General features: G+C 39.3%; 1 protein-coding gene across 1 annotated transcript in view; it reads left to right on the top strand.

Annotated features, from left to right (window-relative positions):
* The window catches only part of PRKN (parkin RBR E3 ubiquitin protein ligase), an 803,180-nt gene that overhangs the window by 309,991 nt on the left and 478,622 nt on the right, over positions 1-14,567 (top strand). The gene's annotated exons all lie outside the window — the stretch shown is intronic.

Raw genomic sequence — 14,567 nt, 5'->3', positions numbered from 1 at the left:
TGTGCACTCATTTCTCTCATGACCCAACCTGATGGTGACAGGCCTGCTGAATATGAACTGCTGAGACAGTTAGTGCAGGACTGTATTATGATAGTAATTCCTGTCTCCTAGTGGTGTTTGTAGTTCATGCCCAATTCCATGCTAAAGTAGATACAAAACCTCTATTTGTCATATCCATTAGACAGTTTGAACAGTTTCCAATAACAAAATCTGTCTCAGAAAGGGATATTTTTCCATCACGGCAGAGGAGAATCTATCACTAATTGGCCTGACCAAGGAGGCCAATATTTTTAGTGTTTTTACTGTAGTTCCACAGGTGCGATCCTCATAAGGAATTTGTGTCATCCACTCTTCCTTAGTGCTCTCCTATTGCTTCCAATGACCTGGTGCAGGGCATCAGCATTAGATAAATTTAGTGTTGAGCTGACCCAGAATCCAGAATTACTGGTGGAACTTTCCTGAGAACAGTCGCATGCGGTCTACAGGTCTGATTCTGCCATTGCTCAGCCAGTGTCTCTGTTGCTTTCAGTAATGTGAATACCAGAAGGAAAAAAATAATGCCTACATTTCTACCTTAGAAAGTCTGTTTCCTTTGATGATATGTTAGATTTTACCAAATCCAGCCGCACCCTGGGGAGGCTGCTCCAACAAATGTTCCTGGGGCCTGTTTAAGACACTGTGGCACTTACAAGAGTAAGAAAGCTCAGCATTGGGTGACTGCAAAATTATTTTATAACCATTTTATTCTTCCTTCTCCAATTCTTTCTTTGGCTCTGAGTCTCACTTCACACTGAACCCCTTAAAGGACGGCCTCATCTTGCACCTGCCTTACATAATGACAGTGTCATCGAGGCTGGCCTCCAAAGTGCTAAGTTCCATCCGAGGAGAACAGTTGGGAGGATTCAGAAGACCTGATGTAGTTTTATTCAGACTTTCGGCTACCTCTTTCGTTTCTTTTTCCAATATCCCTTAAGACAAATTTCACTACATTGGACATCAATTGTTTAATTTATGTATAAACAGTAAATGAAAACAAATGCATACCCGATTTATGAAGAACATTATTCCATCCATTCCAAAAGACAGGAACAGCAATTCTTTGATGCAAAATAAACTTTGCAAAGGAAACAATTTTGCCTCTGTGTTGAAAAAATTAACATATAGGTTTTTCTTTCATTTTAATGGGATAAGAAAGTATATTTTAACTTCTAATTCTATTAGAAGCTCTGAGATATCTATGCATCATTTATAATATTTATTGCAGTATGTGTTTTCAGTGGGATTACACATTATAAAGTGTTTTAAAAGCTGGAAGAAAAAAGAAAAAACAATTATTGGAAAGAAGGAAAATTACTTCAGTGTTACGTAGCACTTCAAGTCATGCTGTGAAATAAAACTGCCCTTTAATGTGGGGCCTAAAGTAGGTTTCTCCAGCCTGGGCGACAACAGTCATAAATGAAGGGGAAAAACAGTTACCAAATTTACTTTCAGATTAGGCTTTTACATGAGTCTCTGAATCAAATGTCTTAGGAACCCTTTTTGCCAGAGAAGATAGATGCGTGCCTAGGAATATAGATGGTGTTCAGTGTACCCTATCCTTGCAGTTGCTGTGGTATCACAGAAGCACAGACTCTCAGATTGGGTGAGGTTGGAAGAAAACTCTGAAGGTCGTATCTGGTCGAACCTCTGTGCTCAAGCAGGGCCACCTGGACCTAGTTGCCCAGAACCATGTCCTTTTGAACACCTCTGAGGACGGAGACTCCACGGCCTCTGTGCACAACCTGTGCCAGCTCTCAGTCACCCTCATGGTAAAAAGGTTTCTCCTTATGTTCAGACAGCACCTCCTGTGTTTCAGTTTGTACCCATTGTCTCTGGTCCTGTCACTGGGCACCTCTGAAAAGAGCCTGGCTCAGTCTTCTTTACATCCTCCCTTCAGATATTTATACATGGTGGTGAGATCACCCCGAATGTATATTTCAATATGTCGCTGAAAGCCTGCGACTGGTAAAAAATACCATGCTCGGAGTAACACTTGTTTTCTCCAAAATATTGGTTGCATTTTAATTGCTTTTGTGTAACATTGCACATTCTCTGAATTGTAATCAAGGATCCTTTGATAAATAGATCCTGTATTTCATAACCCCTACTTCTGAAATCCTTAGAAATTGGGAGCACTTACCATTGGGTGGCATGGGATCATGTATACGTGTAGATCAGATGGTGGACTTCATCTGTTTCATTCTTTCATGGGTCTTGTGCTATTTCTATTCATGTTCTTTGTATCTTTTCTTTTAGATGTATATACCTTCTGGGGAAAAAAAAAAAAAGGGAGTACCAACAGATGTGATAAGTAAGCCGTATTCAGCTTTAGTTTGGGCTGTTCTTGGGGGCAGAAGTGTAACCAGAGAGGAACCACTCTTTCCCTCTGCTGGCATATGCACAGACAATATGACCGCAAAAGGGTGTTATGTTGGCCAGGGCAATGAAAAGTTAGCATATCTTTAGGTTACATCTTTTGGCATATTGATTATTGGCAGCTCTGCTGTCATTGTCTTAACGATAGGTAAAGTCGTTCTTCTCTCCATGCAGTAACTCCTTCCCTGACAACGAAAGGCCCTCTCTCTAGTTTCTTAGCCTTTTATGTTGAAAGGAGATAGAATGAATGGTTGTCAGTGTTTTAAACATTAGAGCCATATCTACTCTGTTGACATCTTAAGCTGTATATGTAGGTAAATCCTTCTTGGTCTCCCCTTCCCATATCTATCTATCTATCTATCTATCTGTCTATCTATATCTATCTATCTTTTGGATCCTTTTTCTACTCAGTAAGACTATAATGTGCTGTGCATGTGTTGCTGGAATGTATTACAGTACAAACAAATTTTGGACTGTGACAGTGGGGTTTTTTTAATACGGCAGCTGCCACTGAGATTCAGATGTCCCATCGCATAATTCTCCTAATTTGCTTGCTTTATTAAAGTACAGCCAAACTTCTGTCTTCCTAGTATTATTCCTTAGATAGCTGTGGGTACAGAGAGGTCATGCTCATACTACATTATTTGAACATTTTTCATAATGATGAGTATTAAACAATTCTAAAGGGTCAGTAATTTTTTCCTAATTTTTAAGGTGCTAGAATAACCAATGCACCAGCTGGCTCAGTAGGAAAAAATAACTATATTTACTTAAGGTATTGTAGTAGCAGAAGAATGCCAAATTATTTTCTTATATGTGTGTACCTTCATGTCCCTTAAGAAGCTGATGTAATTTCTAAATTATTATTATTATATTTTATATTAATTATTGATAATTAAGGTGATTAATTAAAAACAGATTAAAGTAACTGTTTTCCTCTAAAAGAACTATAAACAGGTCTCTATTCTACCTCATTGTGGAAGAAACCCCTCCAAATCTGTACATTTTTGCTTCATGTCTGAGGTTGTGGGTTTTTTTCTGGTTTTGGAATGAATTAGTTTATAAAAAAGGTTTAGGGTACTTAAACATGATGTAAGTAAAAACTCAGACTTCTATAACTAAAAAATCAGCTAATTTTAAGTTATATTGATTAGACTTGTTTGGATAGGGTTGTGATCTAAAGGTATTAAGGTCAAACTCATTAAACCTTTCCTTAGAGCTTCATCAGTATAAAAGATCTTTATCACGATGAAACCACAACCATGGTAGTTACATTGATTTAACTTTCTTGATGGAGGTATGCAGTGTTCTAACGAAGGTTTTCCCCTTGTTCTCAGGGGTGTTGACCAGTTAGTAATCCACAGATAATTTGTTAGGATGTATTTAAGTTTTCTGCTGTAAGCAGCTGGACAAAACAAGGCATCCTTGGTTCCCTGTAGTAGTTGCCATATGTTTAAAGCTTGCTCCTTGTGTGGAAAAAAGGCCATTTGAGTTCAGTGGTATATCCTGAATATAGGAGGGGTTTATGTTTGTTTTGTTTTTTTTTTGATAGATAGCAAATGCTTCTGCGTTAAGAACTTCATTATATTAGGAGTGGGTTGAGGTTTTTTTTCTGTTTTTAACTATACAAATATAACTTTAACATTGAACCCTGTAAATTTTCTAGACTTTACCTGGAGAACCTGTTCTTTGGTAAGAGCTCTGAACATGGGTTTATTATTATGTAAGACTTAATGGTTTAACTGGTTTAGTTAAAAGCAGAAATAAAATTGTGGGGGCTCTGTAATAAGTATGAAATATATTTTGGAACTGATTTGCTGAGAAATATTCTAGCAGTCTAGTGATGTAAAAATCTCAATTTAACTGAAATAGCCTGCTTTTGTCAAGACAATACACATAGACTTTTCAGACAAGGGAAGATACTTTGACAGAGAAGGAGGAGAGTTTTAAGTTTTTTGTAGACAAAGCAATATACTTCCTAGAGTGGGTACAACTACCTCACAACTCTATAAATTCAAACAGTTATGAATGAGAACAATCTGTCCTGGTATAAGCAATTTTTTTAAACTACATGTACAACTGCAGCCATCATAGGATTGCTGTATTGTATGAATGATGTTAAAATGGCACAAATTTTGGACATAGACACACAGAATGAATTCATGAAGTTTTTTCAAGCAAGAAGTGGTTGAATATATTGGACTTGATAACATATCTGACAGCATTAGATTTGAAAAAGAAATCTCTCCATGGAAAGATTTTCATTAAAATAAAATTTCAGGCTACGTCTCCTAAGACAATCAGAGAACAAACAGTACCCAGAGACTGAGATCTCCTTTTTACACCAAAACCTATTCAACCAAAACAACTGAATACCTGAATCTAAGCCCTATGTTGTTTGCATATACGGGCATTTAAATTTACTGTTTTGGGAGGAAGATAAAGACAATAACTGCAACTATCAAGACATTTCCTAGCCCGCCTTGAATTTCCTGGTACTGATGGTAAGTTTAAATATTTTAGACCTTATGACAATAGGCTTGCTCAAGCTTTAACCAGTACTTCCTGTTCAGACTGTGCCTTACTATTTTTACCAATAATTAAAAGTATAGTTTCCTGAACTGTGGTTCCTAAACTGTGATATCTGTACCACTAACCTGATACAAGCTTTAACTGTTCTTGTTGCTGCATTCGCTCATGGTGATACTTGAGCAAACTAAGTTTGGGTACCCTTGCCAAGGGCAGTCTGTCCTTCTGGTTAAGATAACTGTGCACACTGTTATAAAACTTGAGTGAAGAGAATATCAGTGTTATTTTTACTTAGATTTGATCTGCATGTGCTCATCAGCTGTTTATGATCTGGTGGTAGAAGCATTTTGCTATTGTTTTGAATTTGTCTGTACATCCCCAAGTTCTAGAGTTTATTGCTTTTTTATTTTGAATTCAGACTGTATTCATGAGAATCAGTATGTCCTGCATGTCCGTATTTCACTACTCGTGCTGTCAAAAAGGTCAGCTCAGCTTGGCAGAAGTTACCTGTCTCAGGGTAAGGCAATGCATTTTAGCTGATGCCTCAGGTTCCTGTAAAGAGCACCAAGAGATGGTTTTGCTAGCTTTCTTCTCTCTAGATCTGCATGTAGCCTGCCAGCTGAAAACAGTGCTGCCTTATCCCAACCCAGGAGTGTTGCTGAGACTAATGTCCATAATTTTGAAAAAGAAAAATAAACTAACCAAGGGTAGTGTTACTTGTATATTACTAATATAGTTGTCATAGACGGTAGGGCATGTTCTCAGAATATAAAAAAATATTTCCCTGAAGTATGTTGCTAATCTCTTGGGTTGTGGTTTGGCTGTCTGCTCACACACAACCACCCGTGTGGCTAAGAGGATGTGCAATTTTGCACTGGCCTTGTCTGGACAACACATTCATTCTGGGTGTTAATATTCTCTCTGCGTATTTTGATTTGCTTGATTTTAAAAATTTAGTTTCAGAGGGAAGAAATTAATTCCCCTGAAGTTAAGTTTTTCATTTCAGTCAGGTCTAATTGCTTCTTTCTTTTGAACTAACAAACTCAGGCAAATAGGCATTGAACTACAAACTCGGGCAAATAGGCAAGAATGTGTTTAACCCAAGTTTGCCTGGTGTTTTATATGGTGCTTAAGAGTGGGAGAATAATTTTGTTTGAATATTTAATCTCTTCTGGATCTGTAGGTATAAGTGCTTTAGCTCAGATCCAAAACTTCCAAGCTCTTTCTAAATGTGGTTAGGAATAATTTCATACAATTCTGTAAAAAACAATCACCAGACTGAAAGGCTGTCTGGTTACCTGCATGAATCTTGAGCCTCATTGAGCTTTCTGTCGACATCAGGTCACCAGATTGAGCCTCTGCCTGAAGTGTGACAGTACTTTTGGTGAGAAGTAAAATGGATTTAAAATAGTGCAGTCAGATGCCATCAGAAGGAACAGTTTATGCATCTCCTGCCTTATAGGATATAAATCAGTTCATTCAGTTGTAAGATGACAAGTTGAGGGTTGTTTTTATTCTGGGCTTATAGGAAAGGATATTTAAATGCTCCATGGTTTTGTACAATATTAAAAATCCTTAAAAGGAAAACCAAACAAAAGCCAAAATACCAACTTATGTAAGCAAATATGCTTCCATTGTGCAATAGTTGTATTTTGTATTTCACTTTTTTACTTGCATTTTAAGCAATGTATTTATTATGTGGTGTCTTACATGGGGTTTTTGGTATAAGACAATGTCAGAAAATCCCATCAGTTCTTGATGGTGATGTGCAGGATTATTTATTGAGGATGGATTTAAAAAATAAACTAAAGTTGCCTCATGCTCAGGCTTTTGGAACAGTGTCAAGAGACATTTTTTTCATTTTTCTTTTAATTTGCCTGTGGGTCTTGACCTCATGATAATAATTCCTTAACATGCAGTCATAATTATTCAGTTGATGTTATAGTACATTAGGCCTGGTTTCACCCTATCCCTGTGGCTAACCCAATTAAGAGGAATGCGTGACAAAGCTGTTCAGGTTCCAGGCTGTGATCAGAAACGGGAGTGAGCAGGTCACCTCTTTGGTTCTGCTGTCCCCTTCTGCCTCAGTACTGCATTTTTGCTAATGTAAAAAGCTGTTTCCTGAAATTCAGGTCCACTGGTGAAGGCTAAGATTGCTGAATTTGGCATTTTGGCAAAACAGGAAAGAGGAAATTAGAATTCATAAGCTTTATTTACTTCAAGTAGAATGAAGTAGCTAGATTAACGTTATTTTAACCTCTAAGCTTCTTTCAACTCTACAAATTTTGTAGTATTATTTAAAGTATTTGTACTCTGCTGGAAAACTTTTCCTTCAGTTTGACTCTTAAGGTTCTCTTTTGATTTTATTTCTTTTTAGCGTATCTCAGTTTGTAAATACCATTAAAGAGAATTGACATTTTATAGCTTTCTTATTTAAAATATAACTGATACACTTAACTCTTAAGTTTGTACAGTGAGTAGAATCTTCCTGTATATTTCAGGGAGGCCACATAGTTAGCTACAGTCCATTTTTCCCTGTTTTCTCTGATAAAAATCATTAGGGGGCCTGAGTGTTTGTGTCTATGTTAGTTGAGAAGGGGAGAGAGGAGGTGGAGAGGCAAAAATAAATAGTTTACTTTTTGCCCATACAGATACTCATTTTGTACTGGCTGGCTATGTTTCTGCATGAACAGTAACACGTCACAAGAAAATGAGGGTGAAATTGGGTATGGGTCCTGTTATATTCTGATAAAATCATGACCATTCTTTCCTAATGCTAAATTTGTTGAATGCCAGCTCGTCCATAACTATAATAAAACCAGCTAATGCATAAATGAATTCTGGCAATTTTAAATAAAATTTTAAAACCTGATATGACAGGGAAGAATGCTAAGAGGTAACCAAGTGTGTAAACACTAAATGAAGGATTATCCTTATTTGTGAAAAATCCATTCCAGCGAGAAATTGAATTGGGGGCTTCTCTCAAAAAAGAAGGGCTACTGTAGCTAGTGAGCCAAATCAGTGCCTGATTTTATTCCCTTTACAGTAATAAGCTTATGTGAGACCCATAAACAATATACAAATGAGAATAAATGTAACCAAGTACTCTCTGCTCCCTCCTCTTTAAAGATTCTCCTCCAAATAGTAAAGTACTGATTATGCCAAACTTTTAAAACTGGATGTGATCAAGCATATTAAGAGTGATGCAGTTCATTTGTTAGAGCATATTGCATGAACAGCCTTACCTCTTGTTTGGTATTCTTACTTTGCAGGAAGGATTTTCTGTACAAAGCACATATGAATAGCATATGCATAAAACAACTAACAACTATAAAACAGTAGATCCTGTATTTATTACTCTCTCAACTGAAGAAAGAAGATTTTACCTGATCAGTGAAAACAGCTGGTCCAGAACCTGGTCTTTGTCAATATTTTAAGTGACATAAGAGGTTAAAGATAAAGAAAAGATTACAAATCTCTATGCCACTAATGCTGACTTTTAATGAGCCTCAGCAATGTGTAACAAGCAATTTCAAAAACTAGACCTGTAAAGAATTAGGCTGCAACAATCTTGGCACTAGTTTACCGTAAATAGATGCATCCCACTTAGAAAAACAATTTGTATTAGACTTACCCATCTGTATGTACTTTAATTATACATAAATGTTCTCCAATTATACAGTATGCATAAATTCAAAAGCTGCTGGTGAAAGCTAAGACAGTAGATTAACTTCTGGGACAGGCTCTTTTTAATAAGTAGACTCTAAGCTTCCTGTACTGTCAGGAAGGTAAACTGTCTCAGTGTACAAAGTGCTCCCCCAAATGCCATGTCTTAGGCAAAAAAGAGAAGTGTTGTAGCAACCGGTACAGGACACAAGAAAAAAAAAAAGGAGAAAGAGAAGGAGAAAAACATATGGATCTGCTCCTTTTCAAATGCAGATTGTTGAGGCTGGAAGTCTATCACTTAGTCACTGTGTTCTCCATTTGACCATATGGTTGCAAAATCTAGTGGAATGATATAAAAACCCTAGTTCTGCTGAAAACAAAATATAGTAGAATAAAGTAGAAAAAGGAGAGGGTTTATTTTATTCATCCATGCTGTTATGCAATTTTTAATACGTTTTCTTTTCAATGGCTTTGTTATTTTATGGAATCTATACCTATCTCTCGGTATTCAAATCGGTTACTCTCTTTGTCCTTGAAATATATGGGATGAAATCCCCTTAAATTTATGATGAAATTACAAGGATTTTTCTACCTTGTTTCGGTATTCTTATAGCTGTACTCCATACACAGCTAAAACACAGCAGAATGCAACACCCCTATTAACAAGGTATCTCATATTTGTGCAAAAATTGGAAGCATGCAGGTGGAAAAAGAAGTTATTTTGTGGTCTGTTACAACCTTATGTCAGCCTCAGCTATCCTGCTAAAATTGTGATGAATTTACTGCTAATCAGTCTCCATATGTGTGGTGGTTTTGGCTGGAATAGACTTAATTTTCTTCACTGTAGCTAGTATGGGGCTGTGTTTTGGATTTGTGCTGGATAACACAGGGATGGTTTCCTTACTGCTGAGCAGTGCTCACACAGAGCCAAGGGCTTTTCTGCTTCTCACCCCACCCCACCAGGGAGTAGGCTGGGGGGGGCACAAGGAGTTGGGGGGGGACACAGCTGGGACAGCTGACCCCAACTGACCCAAGGGATAGTCCAGACCATATGATGTCATGCTCAGCATATAAAACGGGGGGAAGGTTTGCGGGGGGGCTGCTGCTCAGGGACTGGCTGGGTATCGGTCAATTGGCGGTGAGCAGTTGCTTTCATTTGCATCACTTGTCTTTCTTGGGGTTTATTTCTCTCTCTTTGTTACTTTCCTTTTCATTACAATTTTTTATTATTATTATTATTATTATTATTATTATTATTATTATTATTATTTTATTTCATTTATTAAACTGATTTTATCTCAACCCACGAGTTTTCTCACTTTTACCCTTCCAATTCTCTTCCCCCATCCCACTGGGAGGGGAGTGAGCGAGCAGCTGTGTGGGGCTTAGATGCCACCTGGGGTTAAACCAGGACAATATGAAACGAAAAAGGACATGACCGTCTGTAGCAACTCCTTGCCTATCCCACTGCTCTTACTTTGCAAAAAAGACTCAAGACAGGAGGGTTAATACAGACACAGATGAGGACTTTTTTTTGGGGGGGGGTTTAACGTGCATGTAAAATCCCTTTCAAATGGGGATCATGAGGGAAGAAGTCTCTCAGTGTGTCACCATGTCGTGGTTTAACCCCAGCCAGCAACTAAGCACCACGCAGCTGCTCACTCACTCCCCCCCACCCAGTGGGATGGGGGAGAAAATTGGGAAAAGAAGCAAAACCTGTGGGTTGAGATAAGAACGGTTTAATAGAACAGAAAAGAAGAAACTAATAATGATAATGATAACACTAATAAAATGACAACAGTAATAATGAAAGGATTGGAATGTACAAATGATGCGCAGTGCAATTGCTCACCACCCCCCAACCGACACCCAGCTAGTCCCCGAGCGGCGATTCCCTGCCCCCCCTTCCCAGTTCCTATACTAGATGGGACGTCCCATGGTATGGAATACCCCGTTGGCCAGTTTGGGTCAGCTGCCCTGGCTGTGTCCTGTGCCAACATCTTGTGCCCCTCCAGCTTTCTCGCTGGCTGGGTATGAGAAGCTGAAAAATCCTTGACTTTAGTCTAAACACTACTTAGCAACAACTGAAAACATCAGTGTTGTCAACATTCTTCGCATACTGAACTCAAAACATAGCACTGTACCAGCTACCAGGAAGACAGTTAACTCTATCCCAGCTGAAACCAGGACACACCACCAGCACCATGTCTACATCAGAATAAAATTTCAGCCTGGGAGTATTTGGGGAGAATCATGTCAGGATAGTCTCTTCTGGACAAATATCAACAGATAAGCTAATCGGATTTAAAAGAACACTTGGCTTCAGCTATCTTATTTTATATTTTCAGTCTAGCTTTAGTATAGTATAAAATCATGTAAACAACAAGATTCATGCGGTGTGACTTGTATCTGCAAGAAGTCCCACTGGCTACAGCTCTCCTCAGGCACCGTTCTCACTGTGCGATGCTGGGGAACACTGACACAGAGAGATTTACAATCTGTTTACAAAAGATAAACAAGAACATTGTTCTCTCTTTATTTTAACAGATTATTTTATCATAGAATCATAGAATGGTTTGGTCTGGAACAGACCTTTAAAGGTCATCTATTCCAACCCCCCTGCAATAAGCAGGGGCATCTTCAACTAGATCAGGTTGCTCAGAGCCTCGTCCGACCTGATGTTGAATGTCTCCAGGGATGGGGCATCTACCACCTCTCTGGGCAACCTGTGCCAGTGCCTCACCACCCTCATCATAAAAATTTTTTTCCTTACAGCTAGTCTGAATCTACCCTCTTTTAGTTTAAAACCATTACCACTTGTCCTGTCACTACAGGCCCTACTAAAAAGGTCTGTCCCCATCTTTCTTATAAGCCCCCTTTAAGTACTGAAAGGCTGCAATAAGGTCTCCCTGGAGCCTTCTCTTCTCCAGACTGAACAACCCCAACTCTCTCAGCCTTCCCTCACAGGAGAGGTGCTCCAGCCCCCGATCACCTTCATGGCCTTCCTCTGGACCCACTCAAGCAGGTCCATGTCTTTCTTATGTTGGGGGCCCCAGAGCTGGATGCAATACTCCAGGTGGGGTCTCACCAGAGCGGAGTAGAGGGGGAGAATCACCTCCCTCGACCTGCTGGCCACACTTCTTTTTCTGCAGCCCAGGGTACGGTTGGCCTTCTGGGCTGCGAGTGCACATTGCCGGTTCATGTCCAGCTTTGCATCCACCAGTACCCCCAAGTCCTTCTCTGCAGGGCTGCTCTCAATCCCTTCATCCCCCAGCCTGTATTGATACTGGGTTTGCCCTGACCCAGGTGCAGGACCTTGCACTTGGCCTTGTTGAACCTCATGAGGTTCACATGGGCCCACTTCTTGAGCTTGTCCAGGTCCCTGTGGATGGCATCCCATCCCTCAGGCGTGTCAACCGCACCACTCAGCTTAGTGTTATCTGCAAACTTGCTGCGGGTGCACTCAGTCCCACTGTCTGTGTGACTGATGAAGATATTAAACAGTACTGGTCCCAATACAGATGCCTGAGGGACACCACTTGTCACTGATCTCCATCTGGACATTGAGCCATTGACCACTGCCCTTGGGATGAGACCATCCAGCCAATTCCTTATCCACTGAATAGTCCATCCGTCAAATCTATATCTCTCCAATTTAGAGAGAAGGATCTTGTGGGGGACCATGTCAAAGGCTTCACAGAGTCCAGATAGACGACATCCCTTGTCCACTGCTTTAGTGCCTTCATCATAGAAGGCCACTAGGTTGGTCAGGCAGGACTTGCCCTTGGTGAAGCCATGCTGTCTGTCTCGAATCACCTCCCTGTCCTCCATGTGCCTTAGCGTAGCTTCTAGGAGGATCTGTTCCATGATCTTCCCAGACATAGAGGTGAGGCTGACAGGTTGGTACCTCCTCTCTACCCGTTTTAAAAATGGCTGCAATGTTTCCCTTTTTTCAGTCACCAGGGACTTTACCTGACTACCATGACTTTTCAAATGTCATGGAGAGTGGCTTGGCAACTACATCAGCCAATTCCCTCAGGACTCTAGGATGCATCTGGTCATGTCCCATAGACTTCAGTATGTTCAGGTTCCTCAGGTGGTCTTGAACCTGATCTTCTCTTTCAGTGGGAGAGCCTACTCCCATAAAACATGTTTATTCACAGTTTGAACATCATAATGTTACTGTACACAGGCTCTTTTTATGTATACATAAATATACAGTATTCCTTTGTGGTTAATTAACAATGTACTGTAGAAATATTAGAGTAATACATTCACCCCAGCCTTTAGTAACTGACTAAAGTTATAGAGAGAGCTTTAAAGCTGATGAAAGACAGAGGGCCTTATTCTCCATCACTTACACCTATTTTACATTAGAGTAAAACTTTTAGATCTGTAATAATTGACTTGAGTGAAGTTATACCTCACCCATAAAAGTGAAAGGAAAATTAACCCTCCATGAAAAATTATTCTTCAAAAGTTTTACACTCCTCTTCATCAGCTTCGGAAACTATTTTGGGTGAAGGATAACCCTTTCCTGCCTTTGTATTGTGGTAGAAACTTTTCACCATGATTTTGTATCTTTGTAGTAGGGTTTAGAAAAGAATAGTATTTGCAGTAGCAGTTACTCCGCACCATAACAAAGCTACAAACTACAGCCTACTACTTCTGTGACTGCTGTAGCAGAAAATCTTATGTGGAACAGTTGAAGAGCAGACCCTGTTGATTAAATTGACCTGTTTGCTGCACACATGTTTTCAGTTCAGGTGCCAGTAACAAGAATGAAGTTGAAAATTTCTCTTGTGAGAAAAGCAAATCTGGCATTAAATATGCCAAGAGATTTACAACAATGGTAATTTAGTTTCCTAGATGTAGAGTCACCACCTGTCTGCACTTGGATTTGGGAATTCATTTTAATATTCTATCCTGTTGTTTGCCAGGGAAATGGTCCTCATGGACTATAGAGCAAAGCAGAACTTTGTCCCACGTTGGTGGTTGTAGCTGAGCTTCCTAACCCCAGTGACACATGCCAGCATTGTCTTCTACCTTGGTGCTGAAGGGTCAGCTTTAAAACACTTTCTAAAGATGCTGTAAATCCCACAGTAAGGTATATCTGTTAAAGGTATTGTAGTTGATGTCTATCTTCTTCCCCCCCTCTGGACCAGCGTATCACTTTCAGAACATATGGTTTCCCTCAACAGATAAGCTACCATCATGCCCAAGTTACTTCTGTTCCTTCTGTATTACCAGTTCTGCTCTTCAACCCATCAGGAACTTGTATTTCTTCTGTTCATGATTTAGGGATTTGAGGAGAGAGTCTGTTTATTTATCCAAGAAGGCTTTTTTCTTTCTCTGTGAGATAACAGTGAAATTCTTGATATGTAATTTACCTAGTCTTTACCTTTGCACAGTATTTTTCTTTCTAAAGGAAAAGAAAGTGTTTTATACTCTGGGTGTCTGTGTGTGAATATAATAAGCACACACGGGGAGAGAAAGACTTATAAATTCAAATATTGAAACACTTTATGGGTTAAGGGAGAGAAATCTTAACCAGACTCCATATACCTCTTCACTGCAGACAGCAGTATAGGGTAGATATACCACAGTGTGCTAACTCGGGTATATATAACTTGCTAACTTGGACACCAGAACCAGAAGCTCAGGAACTCAGTACTGGCCAGCTGACCCCACTTCTCTGATATGTTTGTAGCCTCTGTTGAGCTCCAACTTGCTCTGTCTAAACTTCTGCCAGTATCTAATGGAGCCCTTTTAAAGGTCCAGCATTCCTACATCTACAGGCCTACTCATAGGAATAAAGCCTATTTTTTATGAAAAACAGAGTAGGATCTTCAGCATCCCGTTGTGCAGGTTGAGCAGGCAGTTCTTTCCTGTTTAAAGTCTCAATTAAAAGTTAATCAGTTAATTAAATACACTTTATTGAATTTAGTTACATTATC

The sequence above is a fragment of the Harpia harpyja genome, chromosome 4 (assembly GCF_026419915.1).
Source record: "Harpia harpyja isolate bHarHar1 chromosome 4, bHarHar1 primary haplotype, whole genome shotgun sequence".
In the NCBI taxonomy this organism is placed as follows: Eukaryota; Metazoa; Chordata; class Aves; order Accipitriformes; family Accipitridae; genus Harpia; species Harpia harpyja.
This window is presented reverse-complemented; position numbering and strand designations above follow the sequence as displayed.